Source organism: Lontra canadensis, unplaced genomic scaffold (genome assembly GCF_010015895.1).
Source record: "Lontra canadensis isolate GAN:19392208 unplaced genomic scaffold, GSC_riverotter_1.0 scaffold962, whole genome shotgun sequence".
NCBI lineage: Eukaryota > Metazoa > Chordata > Mammalia > Carnivora > Mustelidae > Lontra > Lontra canadensis.
The window spans coordinates 14,859-21,532 of NW_022631946.1; the positions used below are offsets into that span (position 1 = coordinate 14,859).

Here is a 6,674-nt window from a genome sequence, read left to right on the forward strand (position 1 = left end):
TTATTAAAGATGTGGGACAGAGCTGTATGTTGAAACTTCAAAACAACAGGGGAGTCCTGTGAAGACTGAGCGTCTCTTCTAACATATGACTGGCACCGTTTCAGTTCACACTCGCGACATAGTCAAATAATTTCTTTGTCCCTGGCAACATTAAATTCAAACTTGGTAACACCATGCCTCAAATTCAACTCGATTTTAAATATTCACCAAAAAAGTTATTTTACTTTTAGTCTTAAAATTTGTCATTGCGGACTGGAATTCAAAGTTCCATCACTGGTTTCCAACATTAATTCATCACAGGGTGAGGTTTGAACAGAAAACTTTGAGACATTTAAAAATATCCTACTGGGGACAACTGAATTTTGTTCTCAAACTGTCTTCTCAGGATGGAACAAATATGTCCATTTGCACATAATTTGCACTGCATAATCTGTTATAGATAATATATATATATATATATATATAATTTTTTTCCGAATGTGCTCACAGAGTGCGAGGTGATTGATAAACTTATCGAGACTTCATCTAAACCCCAAATATCGACACTTACCCAGACACGGCCTTCATAGGCTGTTCCCATGGCTGCCGGTGCGTCTAGACAGAGGGCACCTTTCTTCCGCTGGGAAGGCGCTGGACAAGCTCTGGGAGCCTTTTCTACACAGCTTGCGTGACATGAGAACCCACAGGCTTTTTGGAGGGAATAAAGAGACGTGACGGCAGGAGACACCTGGTTTCCCTCCCTCACCCTCGTCTGCAGTCCAGTCGGCTCTGGGAGTGTCGGCTCCTGACAGTTGCACTTCCAGCCTCCCTCGCAGCGGGGCCGGGACCACTGGAAGTTCCAGCAGCAGGAGGACAAGAGGGCGTCCTGTGCGACTGAGCTGAGCAGGCTGGCTGGGAGCGGTGCCGGCTGCCGACCGCCCGCCGGACTGCGTGGACCCTGCCTGGACGGGGGCGAGGTGCCAGCTGCAGGACGGAGGCTTTATTCTGTGGGTGTCCTGGGGCTGCCGACAGGGCAGGGCCTTTCCTGATCCTGGCAGAAGCAGCGGGCGCGGGGGGTGCCGCCGTGGTGGCCGCTTCCCGATCCCGACCTCTTTTCTGGCCCGGAGAGCCGCTGAAGCACTCTGCTCAGAGCCTGCCCCTCACCCCGCCCTGGGAGGATATTATAAGCCCCGAATTCCCCATTTTGAGCCTGTTTTGTCTCATGCACCAGGTTGCATTTGTGGTGAAGGGGGCTGTGACGGTGGCAGCGCTGAGGGCAGGAAAGCTGTCCCGCTCAGCACCGTGTCCTGCAGTGAGCGCTGGACAGCGCTGGCAAGGGAACCCGCCACGGCGCAGGGTCTGTTGCCTAGAAGTTTCCCTCATTCCTCGTCCTAGAGCACAGTGACCCACTGTCCAATATTTCCAAAAGCACTTTGCTCCCTGACAGTAATATTTACAGTAGATTGAATGAGTCGGGTAAAGCAGCTACAGCTCACGGATAGCGCCCGTTTCCTGCTGCACGAACTCCTGAATCTGGTCTTCGTGCTCTAGCGGTGTTACAGGGAACAAAATATTCCTAAATGCACCTTCTTAAAAGATGTGGCGCTGCCAGCAGGCTGCACAGCAGGGCTCCCGGGGACAGCACGCACAGGCCGCAAAGGCTGCCGTCTCACAGTGCCACGGTCCCCCCAACATTCCCAATGGCCAAGGGTCCGATCTTTCCAAAATGCAACAGGAATCCCTTTCCTGCCATAGCAAAGGGATCCCTTTCCAGCTTCTGCAATTCAGAGACAACAGAATGTTTGCTTAATGACGTATTGCAATGGACTGAATGTCTGTGTCCTCCCGAAATCCACATGTTGACACTGTAACCCCCAATGCAGTGATGTTCGGAGGTGGGGCCCGTCCGTGGGAGGCGCTGGGGAGCCGTGGGCAGAGCCCTCATGCTTGGGATGAGCACTCTGATGAGGGAGGCCCCTTCACCATGTGGGGGCACAGGCGGAAGTCCGTGCTCTGCCCCCCTGAAGACCGCTCTCACCAGAACCAGACTTCCGGCCTGTGAGCGACACGTCTGTGTTTCTACCCCCCCCCACCGGGTGTGTGCTCCGCTGCGGGAGCCCCCGCAGACGAGGGCACGTGAGGATAGAGACGCCAGCCTTGGCCCCTGCACCGCTCTTCCCCGGGTCTTACCGTCGCAGGCACAGCCTTGCCTTACCAAACCCACCATCAGAGACGTGCACTGGTGACACTTGGTGGGGGCCGTGAAGGACGTGAGGTAAAACCGGTGGCTCTTACTCTACAAGACAGACCAACCAAGCGCGGGAGGTGAAATCACGGTGGTTCTGGTCCCAGATACCATTTTATGTACGAAGAAAAGCAGCTCCCCGACTTTCTCACCAGAACGGGAGATCTTGTCCCCTCATTCCCTCCTAGCTACGAAATGTTGAGCAAGGGATCCCAAAAAGTTACCAAGGGAAGAAAGAGGAGGAGGAAGAGAATCGTCTCATTGGTGGTCACATACTCGTTAATACTGTTTGGAACCGGATAAATCGGGCTGGGCTTGTCTTTGGTCCAGTGTATCCTGAACCTTGCAACGATGCCGTCTCAACTGACAGATGCTCCGTGGGCGGGTGGGACGGCCTCTGCGTGCACACTTGAATGAGGAGAAAGCAAGAAGGAACACGGTTTTTATACCTTCTGTGGAAGGAAAGAATAATTTCAAAATTTTCTCTCTAGCAAATCATGTGTTTCATTGTCTACGGATAAAAAAATCGTGCGTTGGAGGGGGAAGTGAAGCAGGCTGTGTGGCTGCGGGACAGAGGCGTCCTGAGACTCCGAACCGCAGCCCCACCGAGGACAGCTGCACGTGCCGTCGCCATGAGCAGCAAGTTGGTGACCCGCCGCGGGTCGGCCAGTCCTGATCAGTCCCCTTTGTCCTCAACATTACTGTTACCGTAAACGGGCAACATGGGAATCCTAACAAACTCTGGCTTCTCCAAACACCCATTGGCCAGTCTGCCGTCCTTCGTGTATCTCCTTCCTCGTCGTACCATGGACAGAAGGGCAGAGTCTGCAGGCCCTGCCCGGGACCCCGTGTGGGGTGGGGCTCCCCGCACCCCCTATTCAGGTCTTCGGTTTGCCCCCTTCTGCACAGCTGCCCAGCACCCTCGCCTCCTGGGGGACCGGGTGGGTGTCTCCAGTCCCTCAGTGCTTCTGGGCTTCTAAGGGACCCGCTGCCTGGTGACTGGTCGGTAGGGCCCCGTCGCGCAGCGTGAAGATCCCTCAGCTCTGCCCTCCTCACCCGCGCGCTCACCTCCCGCCTGAAGCTGCCGCGGCGCCCGCTCGTCTTCTCCCTTTCCCGGCTTTCGTTACAAAGCAGAGATGTGCGCCTCTTCCAGTCCACTGCGATGAACCGCAACGAGGGAAGGAAAACCAGAAAGAAGAAAATAAAACACTTGTGATATTCAGACTGATACTGCTGCCTTACGTTCATTTTGACAGAACACTCGCCGTGTTTTATTCTTAGTGCGCCTTAACGTATACTTTTGTTGATCTTGGCATAGAAATATCTTCTACTTCTTTCCTAGATACTCATTATATTACAGAGATAACCCATGTTATTTTACATATTTACCTTATTTTCAAATTAGCTTACTAATTTTAGTAGGTTATTTTTCTAAACCAGAATCTCGTGGGTGTTGTGGGCAAACAGTCATACCGACCTTGTGAAAGACCCTTATGTTCCAGTGCTTATTCCAGCCATTTCATTTTCGTTTTTATTGCACTTCCTAGAAACGACCGAATAGTAACAGTGATATGGGGTAACTCTGTACTGCTCCTGCTTTTAATTGAAAAGATTTAGTGTTTCATCATTTATGATAGTACTTGCTATCAGGTTTGGGAAAACAGGTTTATTGTATTTATGAATTTCCTTTTTACTGCTATTTGTTACGGCTTCTGGTTGCTTATTGCTTCGAATGCTTCGAATATTTTGGTCATTTTTAATTAGTTGTTAAATAGGCAGTACATTGATTCAAAAAATGAAGGCTTTCCTCCAAAATTATAAGGCTTTCTAATACATTTCTAATACGTGGTTTCAGTTTTACATTTGAATTTGGAATTTGGCTGAATTTGGAGTTTATCTGGCAATAAGTTGTGAGATGCAGGATACGGATCCCTTGAGTGGATTTCACGGCAAAACTCAGTTAATTAGTTTACCATCATCTGTGATTTCTAAATGAGACTTGACAGGCACCGCAAAGCCCATGGAATAGAAAAGACATTCCCCTGAAGTAGTCACAATGGCTCACCCTGTGCTGTGATCAAACCTTAAGGAGATTTTTATAGTGGAATTTTCTGTTGTGTTAATTTTTAAATCTGATTGGAGGTTTGATGAATGTAACTGCAAAAAAAAAATTTTGGTAAATACCAAGGCAGTAACAGCAAAACCAGTTTATTCTCATTTTGAAAGGAACCCGCTAAGCTTATAATTAAATCGAGTACCTTAGTTGGAAGGCAGATGCTACTGTGATATTCCTTTCTCTTTGTTGTTCGAGTGTGGACCGGAAGATGAGCGGAATCTACAACCTGAATCAAGGGAATGAACATGGGCACGTTACACAGATCTCCAAAACTGTGAGGATGGAGTAATTCCCCAAGTGAGGCAAAGGATTATACAGGTTAATAGACAAAAGCATAGTAAAATTAAAATTCTTACAGTGGGGAAAAGGTATTTTAAGTGACTTAGTATCTGCTTCCCTTCCCACAAACAAAGTGTGTGTTTGTCTTATACAATGTGTTGAAGGTTGGCCATTTCAAATAATATGTCATAGCGTGTGGACCGCATTGAAAGAACACTCATCACAAGTGTATTCGGAAGGGACTTTTAATAAGTAGATATATGATCAGAGTCCTCAAAAGACTCTTTGAAATACCTGTTTTGTAAGTGTAAATGAGAATTTAATGGCTGTACATATATGGAAATATACAAAATCAAGTTCAGCAAGATTGAGTTAGTACTATCTAAAAATATGCTTAGGTAATCTAGATCACCTTTATATAGTTAGACTTCAACAACTATATAAAACTTTGTTGTCTATATGACATACAATATGTCTTTCCTGGGAACTCAGAAAATATTTCTTGAAGTGGGAAGAATTGGATGCTTATGGCTGTTACTGGGGATTTAGAAACTGTCCCTGCTCTCATTCCCCCAGGGGATAAACCAGCTTCAGGTAACAAAGCCTAGATAAAAAGGTGGGTCAGGCCAGGTGGAGACATCTGATCAGTGGGGGGGGATGCATACTGTCTCCCTGGTTACCAAGGAGTAGGGGCCCCGCCCTTTGGGAGCTTTTTGGGCGCCAATCCCAATCAAGGTGTAATAGGCTGGTTCAAATGTCTACTAGGGTCAATTGTAACTGAATTGGTCACCTAGCATCACTGTGGAGTTTCCTGTGTGTGTTACAATCTCATTGGCCACCTGTGCGTGTCCAGGCCCGATCGCATGGCCTTTGCCCTTAAAAGCTAGGCTGTGAAACAGAGAAGGGTCGCCCTCTCTTGTAAGAGGCGCGTCTCTAAACATTCGGTTAGATTCTTGATGCTGGGCGCGAAATAAAGCTTTGCTTGACCTTCGCTTTGTATCAGTCTTGCTCCTTTAATCACGGACCCATTATTGGGGCATAACAGGGAGTACAGGTAGTTGTAAGGAAGATGTTAAATTGTTGAGCAGAACATGTAAGTATACAGACTTGAGGAATGTCCCTCCTTTCCGGATGGCAGATACCGTGGAGAAAACCTACAAGTTTGGTAGTAAATGCAGGAGACTTGGGACATTTCCCAAATTTACAAAAATACTTTTTAAAAGGCTCAAAAGAAATGAAGGCTTGCCATTTGCAACGATGTGAATGGAACTAGAGGGCATTATGCTGATTCAAATAAGTCGATCAGAGAAAGACAATTATCATATGATCTCATTGATATGAGGAATTTGAGAAACAAGACAGACGATCATAGGGGAACGGAGGGAAAAATGAAACAAGATGAAACCAGAGAGGGAGACAAAGCATGAGAGACTCTTAATCTCAGGAAACAAACTGAGGTTTGCTGGAGTGGGGCTGGGGTTGGAGGGATGGGGTGGCTGGGGGATGGACACTGGGGAGGGTGTGTGCTGCGGTGAGCGCTGTGAATTGTGTAACACTGAGGATCACAGACCTGCACCCCTGAAACAAGTAATACATTTTATGTTAATAAAGTAAAAATAATCGAGGCACATTAAAAAAAAAAGTTGATGGAGATTCACTGTGCTGTTTACTATGTGTCCCACTAAATAGACTTTTTCACATGAATTTATAAAAATGAATACGATAAAGATTCCCTCTTAAAAATATTATTTATTGATGAATTACCCTTGTTTTAGTTTTCTTTTGTTTAAAAAGAGACTGTCTTCAGTCTAAAGAAGAGATACCACATCATACCAGTTGATGCAAAAAGCGTTTGACAAATTCAACATCCATTCATGATTAAACTCTCAACAGACTGGGAATAGGAAGGATTTCCTTAATCCGATGAAAGGCATTTACAAAAAAACAAAGGCAAGCATTACCACTCAGGGTGAAAAATCCAATGCTTCCGCCTAAGAATGAAAACAAGGCAAGAATGACCACTACCACCACTTTAATTCAACATCGAGCTGAAAA

The 6,674-nt window shown here is 46.9% G+C and overlaps 1 long non-coding RNA gene across 1 annotated transcript; it reads right to left on the reverse strand.

Moving 5' to 3' along the window:
- Positions 1–663: 663 nt before the first annotated feature.
- Positions 664–4,518, reverse strand: LOC116863355. Its single transcript, XR_004381812.1, has 3 exons — positions 4,483–4,518; positions 2,170–2,275; positions 664–687 (listed from the first exon to the last, which is right to left on the reverse strand). It is a non-coding gene; the product is annotated as an uncharacterized LOC116863355 (long non-coding RNA).
- Between the last annotated feature and the right edge of the window lie 2,156 nt (positions 4,519–6,674).